Raw genomic sequence first — 12,695 nt, forward strand, 5'->3', positions numbered from 1 at the left:
ACGGTCCTTTTTTTAACAAATCCAAAAAACTGCCATACCCTCCAGGTGACTTTTCCTCTTTTAACCACAATTTCTTCACTTTTGCTTTCTTTTCTCACTCCATGCAAAGAATCAACCACAATACAACAACACGGCGCAACCAATCTTAATACTGTTACCTGATTGGCTGTTAGCGTGTCACTCCCGCTGATCAGTGATCATTTCCTGCGTTGCTCTGTTACCAGAGAGAGAGCGACTTTGTTCATGCCACCAACCTTGCTTTGCAACTTCCTAATTCAGCTGAAAAAAAAAACACAACATTTAATGCATTTTTATTAACATCGATTACATGTTTATCCTGATATATATTGATTGAGTTTTATCGCTGAGTCCTATTTATTACTTTCTTTATTAAAGTGCTGGTACTCACAACTTTCTTTGGCCCTATGGTGGATTATTTTGCAGTGAGTTAAAGCAGCACAGATGTGTGGTGTACACAACAAGACTGACTCATGAACACATGTGATTCTTTGATCCGGCATTCAATTCTGTGAAGTGAAGTGAATTATATTTATATAGCGCTTTTCTCTAGTGACTCAAAGCGCTTTACATAGTGAAACCCAATATCTAAGTTACATTTAAACCAGTGTGGGTGGCACTGGGAGCAGGTGGGTAAAGTGTCTTGCCCAAAGGACACAACGGTGGTGACTAGGATGGCGGAAGCAGGAATCGAACCTGCAACCCTCAAGTTGCTGGCACGGCCGCTCTACCAACCGAGCTATACCGCTCACTGTCAGTAACTATAAGTGATATTTTTGCATTAATATAGGCCTGTATGATAGACAAACTCTTTTCTGTATTTGTCTCTATTATAAAAATGAAAGTGAAACAAGACAAAACAAAAGTGAAAGTAAGTTTAGCCCTTTTGGCGAGCGGGGATTTTACAATGTTAGTTCAAACAAAATGTAGTTTCACTTTCGTTATTTTTTTTTTTACTTTCAGTTTTATAATAGAGACAAAAAAATGTATTTAATGATATTTGTGTTCATTTATTTTTACAATGTATGCCTAAAATAAGGCTTTCATTTCACGCAAGTAATGTTAAATGATAGCATTTTTAGAATATTTAGGATCAGCGTACAAACCCCAAAACCAGTGAAGTTGCCACGTGGTGTAAACGGTAATTAAAAACAGAATACAATGATTTGCAAATCCTTTTCAACCTATATTCAATTGACTTCAAAGACAAGATACTTAACATTGGAACTGGTAATCTTTGTTATTTTTTGCAAATATTAGCTCATTTGGAATTTGATGCATGCAACATGTTTCAAAAAAGGTGGCAAAAAGACTGAAAAAGTAGAGGAATGCTCATCAAACACTTATTTGAAACATCCCACAGGTGAACAGGCTAATTGGGAACAGGTGGGTGCCATGATTGGGTATAAAAGCAGCTTCCATGAAATGCTTAGTCATTCAAAAACAAGGACGGGGCGAGGGTCACCACTTTGTGAAGAAATGCGTAAGAAAACTGTAGAACAGTTTAAGAACAACATTTCTCAAGGAGCTATTGCAAGGCACTTAGGGATTTCACCATGTAAGTGTCTGTAATATCATCAAAAGGTTCAGAATATCTGGAGAAATCACTGCATTTAGCATTGAATGCCCTGCATCAAAAAGCGACATCAGTGTGTAAAGGATATCACCACATGAGCTCCGGAACACTTCAGAAAACCACTGTCAGCAACTATAGTTTGTCGCTTCATCGGTAAGTGCAAATCAAAACTCTACAATGCAAAGCGAAAGCCATTTATCAACAACACCCAGAAATGCCGCCGGCTTCGCTGGGCTTGAGCTCATCCAAAATGGACTGATGCAAAATGGAGAAGTGTTGTGTGGGCTGATGAGTCCACATTTCAAATTGTTTTTGGAAACTTAGGACGTCATGTTCTCCGGACCAAAGAGGAAAAGATCCATCCGGATTGTTATAGGCGCAAAGTTCAAAAGCCAGCATCTGTGATGGTATGGGGGTGTATTAGTGCCCAAGGCATGGGTAACTTACACATCTGTGAAGGCACCATAAATGCTGAGAGGTACATACTGGTTTTGGAGCAACATATGTTGCCCCTGCTTATTTCAGCAAGACAATGCCAAGCCACATGTTACAACAGCGTGGCTTCATAGTAAAAGAGTGCGGGTACTAGACTGGCCTGCCTGTAGTCCAGACCTGTCTCCCATTCAACATGTGTGGCACAATATGAAGCCTAAAATACCACAACTTAAGCTGTACATCAAGCAAGAATGGGAAAGAATTCCACCTGAAAAACTTCAAAAATTGGTCTCCTCAGTTCCTAAATGTTTACTGAGTGTTGTTAAAAGGAAAGGCCATGTAACACAGTGGTAAAAATGCCCCCGTGCCAACTTGTTTGCAATGTGTTGCTGCCATGAAATTCTAAGTTAATGATTATTTGCAAAAAAAATTTAGGTTTCTCAGTTCGAACATTAAATATCTTGTCTTTGCAGTCTATTCAATTGAATATACATTGAAAATGATTTGTAAATGATTCTATTCTGTTTTTATTTTACGAATCACACCACGTGCCAACTTTACTGGTTTTGTATAGAGGGTGTTTACATTTGAAGGTTTCAGTGTGCTTTACAAATCCACCAAGATAAAAGAAGTTTGAAGACAATTTCTCATTCAATGGAATGGGCAAGTGTGTCCAAACTTTAGACTAAATCTATGCACCAGGAGTCGAGTGAACATCCGAGTAGACGCGGGTGTCATGTGTCTTTTTCCTTCAAAAACATTCATCCGTGCTTCTCTTACAAGCCGCCATCCTCATAGCTGGCTCTCTGTATCGCGCTGGGATCAGCACAAACTTAAGTGCTTTTCCAACCACGACATCGCAGCTCGCATCAATGTTTCCCCATCTCTGTCATCCCACTGTTTGCGGTTCAAAAGGCAGGCAATTAGTCATCAGCTTTCTCCATGTTTCTCCTGATTAACTGCAACCGGGGGCAAATGAGGACTCTTTCTACTCATTGGACACGGCATTAGGTACACCCACACCAACCACTACAATGATAAAGAGATCTGCCTTCACAAAGAGTACAACTTAAAACAGAAAAAGCTGTGTTTGTCTTAGTAGACCACTTCTTGGTTTGTTGACAATTTTTGGTACTAATTAAGGCGCTCAAAAAATTGGTTCACATCCAAATCGCAATTTTTATTTATTCCTATTCTAAATTTATTAATAATTTAACATTTAAGACAATTAAGAAGCTTGCAGGTTCAAGTTAAGCTAAACAAACAAAGCATTTCGTTCATCATTAAATGAAAAAAACGTATTCACCGACCATTGGAGAAACCTGTTGAGTGGATCTTGCGGTTGTGGCTGCTTGCTGCTCTTCTTTCCACGGTGAATGAGAGACTGAACTTCCTTCATTTTCAGGTGCCTTCGATTAGTAATTTGCCGGCCATTTTACCTTGGCATTCTGGGAATTGTAGTTTACAATGAATTTGACCATGGAGGGCATGGATTACTGACTTCTCAGTTTTAATTCTACAAACACCACGCCTACCATCAAGCATGGGCTCTGGGCCTGTTTTGCTGCCAATGGAACTAGTGCCTTACAGAGAATAAATGGGACAAAGAAAAACTCATCAGGACAACCTAAAATCATCAGCCCGGAGGTTGGGTCTTGGGCGCAGTTGGGGTGTTCCAACAGGAAAATGACCCCTGTTGTTCACTATTCTTTATTTATTTTAAATTGCCTTTCAAATGTCTATTATTGGTGTTGGGTTTTATCAAATAAATTACCCCAAAAAATGCGACTTATATATGTTTTTTCCTTCTTTATTATGCATTTTCGGCGGGAGCGACTTATTCTCCGAAAAATACGGTAATTATAACTACACAATAAAAAAAATAAAAAATAAAAGCATCAAAAAGAAAACAGGCAAACAATTTACAGTCATAGAATAATAATTACCATATAAATATAACTACACAATATAAAACCAAACAAAATCATCAACGAGCAAACTAATTTAAAGACTCAGATAAAATATTACTTTCTTTTTTAAAAAACCTGTTTACTTTCAATGCCGGGGAGAATTTGAGGCAGGTTATTCCAGAGAATACATGAACAAAGATAAGACCTTCTGGAGAAAGTTCTGTGGTCAGATGAAACAAAAATGGAGCTGTTTGGCCACAACACCCAGCAATATGTTTGGAGGAGAAAAGGTGAGGCCTTTGATCCCAGGAATACCATTCCTACCGTCAAGCATGGTGGTGGTAGTATTATGCTCCGGGCCTGTTTTGCTGCCAATGGAACTGGTGCTTTACAGAGAGTAAATGGGACAATGAAAAAGGAGGATTACCTCCAAATTCTTCAGGACAACCTAAAATCATCAGCCTGGAGGTTGGGTCTTGGGCGCAGTTGGGTGTTCCAACAGGAAAATGACCCCAAACACACGTCAAAAGTGGTAAAGGAATGGCTAAATCAGGCTAGAATTAAGGTTTTAGAATGGCCTTCCCAAAGTCCTGACTTAAAACGTGTGGACAATGCTGAAGAAACAAGTCACTGTCAGAAAACTAACAAATTTAGCTGAATTGCACCAATTTTGTCAAGAGGAGTGGTCAAAAACTCAACCAGAAGCGCCTTATTGCAGTGAAACCAAATATTAACATTTCTGTACGCTTACTTATGAGCCAGCAGATTCGGTCACATTTTCAGTAGAACCATAATAAATTCATAAAAGAACCAAACTTCATTAACCTTTTTTGTGACCATCAAGTATGTGCTCCAATCACTCTATCACAAAAAAATGGTGTTGTAGAAATGATTGGAAACTCAAGACAGCCATGACATTATGTTCTTTACAAGTGTATGTAAACTTTTGACCACGACTGTATTCCAATAATTGTGTTGAATTAAGAATCGATCCTAAATCGAATCATCACCCCAAGAATCGGATTCAATTTGTTAAGTTCCCTAGGCAAAAGATTCCCAACTCTGCTAATTACCCCACAATACAGTTTTACAAAGAGCAGTACCTTTCCCGGATGTGGTTTTGGGCCGGGGGGCAGGCTTGCGGGCAAGCACCTGGTCGGGCACAGCTCAGTGAAACTGTTCAGGAACTGCTCTCACTTGGGGCCGTGCACATTTTTCTGGTTGTGGAGGGAATGCTTTCATCATTCCTAAAACGGCAATAATAGAAAATACATCAGTTCCTCCATTCTAATAGACCCAATAATGTGTTGTCACCACTGCACAAAAAATTCTGTATGATGCAGAGCACTTCTACAACCACATCATTTAACATATTGAATAAACAGCAAACAAAACTGAGCAGTACGGTGAAACTCGTTTTAGTCACCGCCCCTAGGACTGGTTGACTCAAATCGAGAGGTTGTCAACATAACCGAAACTAAAAACTAGTCATTGCTTGCATATTTACTTGTGACTTTGTCCACCAACATGGACAGGGACGGGTGATAATAAAGTTAGTTTTTCTTTTGCTGAGGAGGAAAGCAATGGATGTCGAGCGGGTCTAACATGATACTGTGAAAGTTCAATCCATAATGGATCCAACACAGTCGCGAGAGTCCAGTCCAAAGCGGATCCAACACAGCAGCGAGAGTCCCGTTCACAGCGGAGCCAGCAGGAAACCATCCCAAGCGGAGGCGGATCAGCAGCGCAGAGATGTCCCCAGCCGATACACAGGCGAGCAGTACATGGCCACCGGATCGGACCGGACCCCCTCCACAAGGGAGAGTGGGACATAGGAGAAAAAGAAAAGAAACGGCAGATCAACTGGTCTAAAAAGGGAGTCTATTTAAAGGCTAGAGTATACAAATGAGTTTTAAGGTGAGACTTAAATGCTTCTACTGAGGTGGCATCTCGAACTGTTACCGGGAGGGCATTCCAGAGTACTGGAGCCCGAACGGAAAACGCTCTATAGCTCGCAGACTTTTTTTGGGCTTTGGGAATCACTAATAAGCCGGAGTCCCTTGAACGCAGATTTCTTGCCGGGACATATGGTACAATACAATCGGCAAGATAGGATGGAGCTAGACCGTGTAGTATTTTATACGTAAGTAGTAAAACCTTAAAGTCACATCTTAAGTGTACAGGAAGCCAGTGCAGGTGAGCCAGTACAGGCGTAATGTGATCAAACTTTTTATAATATTTAGCACTGATGGACCTAATAATACAAAGGGTCAACAACCTTCAGCATACAAAGAGCCATCGGAGCTCATTTCACCCCAAATAAAATCCACCTAGAGCAGGGGTGTCAAACTCAAATACAGAGTGGGCCAAAATTTAAAACTGAACAAAGCCGCGGGCCAAGGTTGAACAAATGAACCTTTTAATAGGGACCCAAACAAGTTTTGCATTGAATATTGAACAAGCAAGGCTTATATAACTTTATAGTCAATCAATGTTTATTTATATAGCCCCAAATCACAAGTGTCTCAAAGGACTGCACAAATCATTACGACTACAACATCCTCGGAAGAACCCACAAAAGGGCAAGGAAAACTCACACCCAGTGGGCAGGGAGAATTCACATCCAGTGGGACGCCAGTGACAATGCTGACTATGAGAAACCTTGGAGAGGACCTCAGATGTGGGCAACCCCCCCTCTCTAGGGGACCGAAAGCAATGGATGTCGAGCGGGTCTAACATGATACTGTGAAAGTTCAATCCATAGTGGCTCCAACACAGCCGCGAGAGTTCAGTTCAAGCGGATCCAAGACAGCAGTGAGAGTCCCGTCCACAGGAGACCATCTCAAGCGGAGGCGGATCAGCAGCGTAGAGATGTCCCCAACCGATACAGGCGAGCGGTCCATCCTGGGTCTCGACTCTGGACAGCCAGTACTTCATCCATGGTCATCGGACCGGACCCCCTCCACAAGGGAGGGGGGGACATAGGAGAAAGAAAAGAAGCGGCAGATCAACTGGTCTAAAAAGGAGGTCTATTTAAAGGCTAGAGTATACAGATGAGTTTTAAGGTGAGACTTAAATGCTTCTACTGAGGTAGCATCTCGAACTGTTACCGGGAGGGCATTCCAGAGTACTGGAGCCCGAACGGAAATAGTGACATGCAAAATCGAGTTTCAAATAATAATAATAATAATTTAAAAATATCAATGGCATATCAAATAAAATTGAATGCCTCTTTTCTATTTGCAGCCTTCTGAGGTAAATATCAAAAATGTCTTAAAACAAAGACAGGAGCAGTCACATTTCGGTTAAAAGTACAAATGACTTGCAACGACAACATAAAAACACGCAATGGGTAAAAAATAAAATGTATCAATACAAACAAGTCAAAAACAAGTACAATGCCTAATAGAAACTGCTTCTCGATCCTTCAAACAAGCCTGAAATTATGTTGCCTCAGATCCTTTTATTCGGTGCATGACCATGGAGCAGCAAGTCTAAAGTCTTTTTTTTTTACCTAGACTTGTGTTGGCTTTAGGAACCAACACGCCGAACGATGTCCTGTGACCTTAAACTGTAGTGACTGGATTCTCTACACATAGATAAGGGGGAACAAAACAAAATGGTTATAAAGCTAAAAAAGAAAATGGAGCATCTCCAACCCAATCTCAGCTTTACGATACTTTGGATGGACATTTATATAGCAATTGAGCAGACATACTCATACAGTACTTATTTTATACACAACCAAAATAAAAGAAAATCCTAAAATTAGGGGTGGGTGATGAAACGATATCAATATATATTGGGATCGACACGTAATCGAGATCATTAAAAAAAGTGTTCGATAATTTCTTTGTCGGAAGAAAGCGGGAGTTGCAAAGCAAGGTTGGTCGCAAGAACAAAGGCACTGGTTCTAGTAACCGAGCGTTGCAGGAAGTGATCACTGATTAAAAAAATATTTTATATCAGAATCAGACATACTTTATTAATCCCCGAGGGGAAATTAAAATTGTCATATATATATATCAATCAATCAATCAATGTTTACTTATATAGCCCTAAATCACTAGTGTCTCAAAGGGCTGCACAAACCACCACGACATCCTCGGTAGGCCCACATAAGGGCAAGGAAAACTCACACCCAGTGGGACATCGGTGACAATGATGACTATGAGAACCTTGGAGAGGAGGAAAGCAATGGATGTCGAGCGGGTCTAACATGATACTGTGAAAGTTCAATCCACAATGGATCCAACACAGTCGCGAGAGTCCAGTCCAAAGCGGATCCAACACAGCAGCGAGAGTCCCGTTCACAGCGGAGCCATCAGGAAACCATCCCAAGCGGAGGCAGATCAGCAGCGCAGAGATGTCCCCAGCCGATACACAGGCAAGCAGTACATGGCCACCGGATCGGACCGGACCCCCTCCACAAGGGTTAGTGGGACATAGAAGAAAAAGAAAAGAAACGGCAGATCAACTGGTCTGAAAAGGGAGTCTATTTAAAGGCTAGAGTATACAAATGAGTTTTAAGGTGAGACTTAAATGCTTCTACTGAGGTGGCATCTCGAACTGTTACCGGGAGGGCATTCCAGAGTACTGGAGCCCGAACGGAAAACGCTCTATAGCCCGCAGACTTTTTTTGGGCTCTAGGAATCACTAATAAGCCGGAATCCTTTGAACGCAGATTTCTTGCCGGGACATATGGTACAATACAATCGGCAAGATAGGATGGAGCTAGACCGTGTAGTATTTTATACGTAAGTAGTAAAACCTTAAAGTCACATCTTAAGTGCACAGGAAGCCAGTGCAGGTGAGCCAGTACAGGTATATATGTATGTATATATGTATATAAAGGTATATACAGTACAGGCGTAATGTGATCAAACTTTCTTGTTCTTGTCAAAAGTCTAGCAGCCGCATTTTGTACCAACTGTAATCTTTTAATGCTAGACATGGGGAGACCCGAAAATAATACGTTACAGTAGTCGAGGCGAGACGTAACAAACGCATGGATAATGATCTCAGCGTCTTTAGTGGACAGAATGGAGCGAATTTTAGCGATATTACGGAGATGAAAGAAGGCCGTTTTAGTAACGCTTTTAATGTGTGACTCAAAGGAGAGAGTTGGGTCGAAGATAATACCCAGATTCTTTACCGTGTCGCCTTGTTTAATTAATTGGTTGTCAAATGTTAGAGTTGTATTATTAAATAGAGTTCGGTGTCTAGAAGGACCGATAATCAGCATATATATATCCATCCATCCATTTTCTACCGCTTATTCCCTTTTGGGGTTGCGAGGGGCGCTGGTGCCTATCTCAGCTACAATCATATTTATATATGTATATATACACACACTGGTATGTGTATATGTAAAAATATAGAACAGCAGAACACCCAATAATGTAAACATAGGCAGACCAAAAGTGATCACGGCGCAGCTATAAAGAGTTCGTCTGCGTTAGCGCTTAGATAGTACTTTATTTATTCCGTCAGGAGAGTTCCTTCAGGAAAAGTACAATTTTCAGCACAATCCCATTCAAGACCAGACAAACATTAAAGGGAGACAGAACAGGATCGCTGACGGGTCTGGCGGCTTCCAGCGCCCCTTACAAAAAAAGATGAAATACAGGTAAACAAGGGGGGGAGAAAAAAAATAGAAGATTAAAATAAAATAAAAAAAATCAGTCTTAGCCTGGGCCCTGGAGAGGGGGTGCAGACTGAGGCCAAGGGGAAAAAACAACAACTCATAGCCATAGTACGTCTAAGAGGGAGACATCAAACATCAAAGAACACAGAGGACATTAAAGCAGCAGATACAACCAGACACTTCTACATACAGCTATGAATAAAAAGTAAAAGAAACATATCCACTGTGGTGGCCTCTTCGGTGTTCCACGCCATCGTCCGCTGGGGTGGAGGGAGCATGGCCAGAGACAGGAGCAGACCCAACAAAGCAACCAAGACAACCGACTCCACTCTCGGCCAGTGTCCAGTCCGCATGGATGAGCGATGATACGTCCAAGGAGACTGAGGTGTCCGACACCTGCTCACCCAGCCAAGACACCACGAAGCCTCTCCGTCCCAGCGCTCAGTGCCAGCTCCGCAGTCCTGTCCCCTCATCCGCATCTCCTCCAGTCCCTCCAAACCGACTCCGGTGTGGCAGAGACCCAGCAGCTGGTCTCCATGGCCAAAAGGCTCCCGGGAGGCAGATCCAGAAGTCCACAAAAAAAGCACCACAGAGGTCACGAAAGTGACACCCCTTGTCACACAGTCCCAAAGGGTCCCGGACCAAAAGGCAAAAAAATATAATAACACATGAAAAGAAGAGGGAAACACAAAAGGATGACACAAGAGCACAGAGCTCCTGCCTACAGCAGCGCCATCTTGGGAAAAAAATAAAAATAAAATATATATATATATATATATATATATATATATATATATATATAATAACAATATCAAATCAATCAAGCGGTAGAAAATAGATAGTAAGATGAGAATGCATTTCCCATTAATTGGTGTTTACTTGCTTGTTTGTATCCACAACTCCATCCATCCATCCATTTTCTACCGCTTATTCCCTTTCGGGGTCGCGGGGGGCGCTGGCGCCTATCTCAGCTACAATCGGGCGGAAGGCAGGGTACACCCTGGACAAGTCGCCACCTCACCACAACTCACTTATACATAATTCCCTTCCAAGAAACACCAGGAATATAGGAAACTTCACCTGCGGTTGCCAGTAACCAGTATTAATTTCACTGTTGTTTTTTTTTTGCTAAAAAGTTACTGAATCGATTCCAACTCAGTGAATCATTTCGGATCGTATTGTTCTAAAAAAATAACATCCTTTAAATATTCTGAATTGAATCGAATTATAGTTAAAACAAATATTTATGCCCTTAGTTACTAGTAAAAATAAAAATGGGTGCATTTTGTCAGTTGCTTAGATAGAATCCAGGTTAATACTGCCATGCTTTAATTTTGAAGCTTACTTTGCGCTGAACAGGAAGTCACTGTGTGCATGTTTTAATGCTTTGCCACTAGGCAGTAAAAGTTACTGTCGTTTCATGCTTCTTGGCGATGATAATAAATAAATAAATAAATGGGTTGTACTTGTATAGCGCTTTTCTACCTTCAAGGTACTCAAGGCGCTTTGACACTACTTCCACATTTACCCATTCACACACACATTCACACACTGATAGAGGGAGCTGCCATGCAAGGCGCCAACCAGCAACCATCAGGAGCAAGGGTGAAGTGTCTTGCTCAGGACACAACGGACGTGACGAGGTTGGTGCTAGGTGGGATTTGAACCAGTGACCCTCGGGTTGCGCACGGCCACTCCCCCACTGCGTCACGCCGTCCCTAAACTAAAACCAAACTGGCTGCAAAGTAAACAAAACGCAAAATGCTGGACAACAGCAAAGACTTACTGTGTGTGGAGCAGAGACGGCATCCACAAAGTACATCCGTACATGACATGACAATCAACAATGTACCCACAAAGAAGGAAAGCGTCCGCACAACTTAAATAGTCTAGATTGTGAAAAACAAAGCAGGTGTAGAAAATAGCGCTCAAGGAAGACATGAAACTGCAACAGGAAAATACCAAAACACTGGAAAAAAACACCAAAATTGGAGCACAGGAAAAGGACTAAAACACTACACACAGGAAAACACCAAAAAAATCTAAATAAGTCACGTAGTTATGTGACAGGTCGTGACAATACACCTACTTTGAGACAAGAGCTATAGTGATGCATGCTTGGTTATGGTTTAAATTCATATCCAACAATTGTGAGAACGACTTTTTATTGTCAGTATCAGCTACGGAGTTTCGTTTAATGATTTCTGCTGGTGGTGTGCCTTGGCTCAAAAAAGGTTGAAAAGCACTGCTATATGGGGCATGAGTCCCATTCAAGGTAGTTAAAGTTACATGTTTAAGTATTTTTTTTTTAAACAATGGAGGGGACAAATGAGAATTTCGTTTGTTTCAGGTGGACAAATGCACCCGGCAAATCAAAAGATGTAATCTATGAAATGTTAGCCTGTATTTCCAGAAACACTGTATTTAAAAAAAATTATGCCGAACCCAGTTATAAACTCTTAGTTACATTACCATGTCCATCATGATGAAGAAGTTAACAATACCCATGGTTTCCCACACATTCATTTATTTGTGGCGGCCCGCCACAAAAGAATTACGGCCGCCACAAAAAAAAAAAAATGTTCTTCATTTATTAATTAATTTTTCGGCTTTTGACTCGGTCGACCGCTCATAAAAGCAATGGGACTCTGTGAATGGAGCTTGTAGTTACATATTAAATATAAATATTATATAAATATGTACATAAAGTGTTGTAATTATATTCCAACTCCGCGTTCTTCTTTGTCATCGCCACCACAAATAGATGCCTGACCTGTGGGAAACACTGAATACCTCAACAATACCTTTTCTCCTCCAAACATATTGTTGAGTATTGTGGCCAATTTTTGTTTCATCTGACATCACATGATTTTGATTTTTTTGATTTGTATTAAGGATCCCCATTAGCTGGTTGCCACAACAACCCACGAGTCTTCCTGGGGTCCACAACTCAATACAATTACAAGTAAAAGCATATACCGTATTTTTGGGACTATAAGTCGCAGGTTTTTTTTCACAGTTTGGCCCGGGGGGTGCGACTTATACTCAGGAGCGACTTATGTGTGAAATTATTAACACGTTGCCGTAAAATATCAAATAATATTATTTA

General features: G+C 41.1%; 1 protein-coding gene and 1 long non-coding RNA gene across 3 annotated transcripts in view; one reads left to right on the top strand and one right to left on the bottom strand.

Annotated features, from left to right (window-relative positions):
* Window positions 1-12,695, top strand: part of LOC133539621 (histone-lysine N-methyltransferase ASH1L-like) — a 155,245-nt gene that overhangs the window by 121,643 nt on the left and 20,907 nt on the right. The gene's annotated exons all lie outside the window — the stretch shown is intronic.
* The window catches only part of LOC133539622 (uncharacterized), a 154,487-nt gene that overhangs the window by 113,874 nt on the left and 27,918 nt on the right, over window positions 1-12,695 (bottom strand). Inside the window, exons 4-5 of the long non-coding RNA XR_009803451.1 lie at window positions 5,043-5,186; window positions 159-279 (exon numbers count right to left, since the gene is read on the bottom strand). This is a non-coding gene — a long non-coding RNA (uncharacterized LOC133539622). The remainder of the gene's footprint in view (window positions 1-158; window positions 280-5,042; window positions 5,187-12,695) is intronic.

This window comes from Nerophis ophidion, linkage group LG21, assembly GCF_033978795.1.
Source record: "Nerophis ophidion isolate RoL-2023_Sa linkage group LG21, RoL_Noph_v1.0, whole genome shotgun sequence".
NCBI lineage: Eukaryota > Metazoa > Chordata > Actinopteri > Syngnathiformes > Syngnathidae > Nerophis > Nerophis ophidion.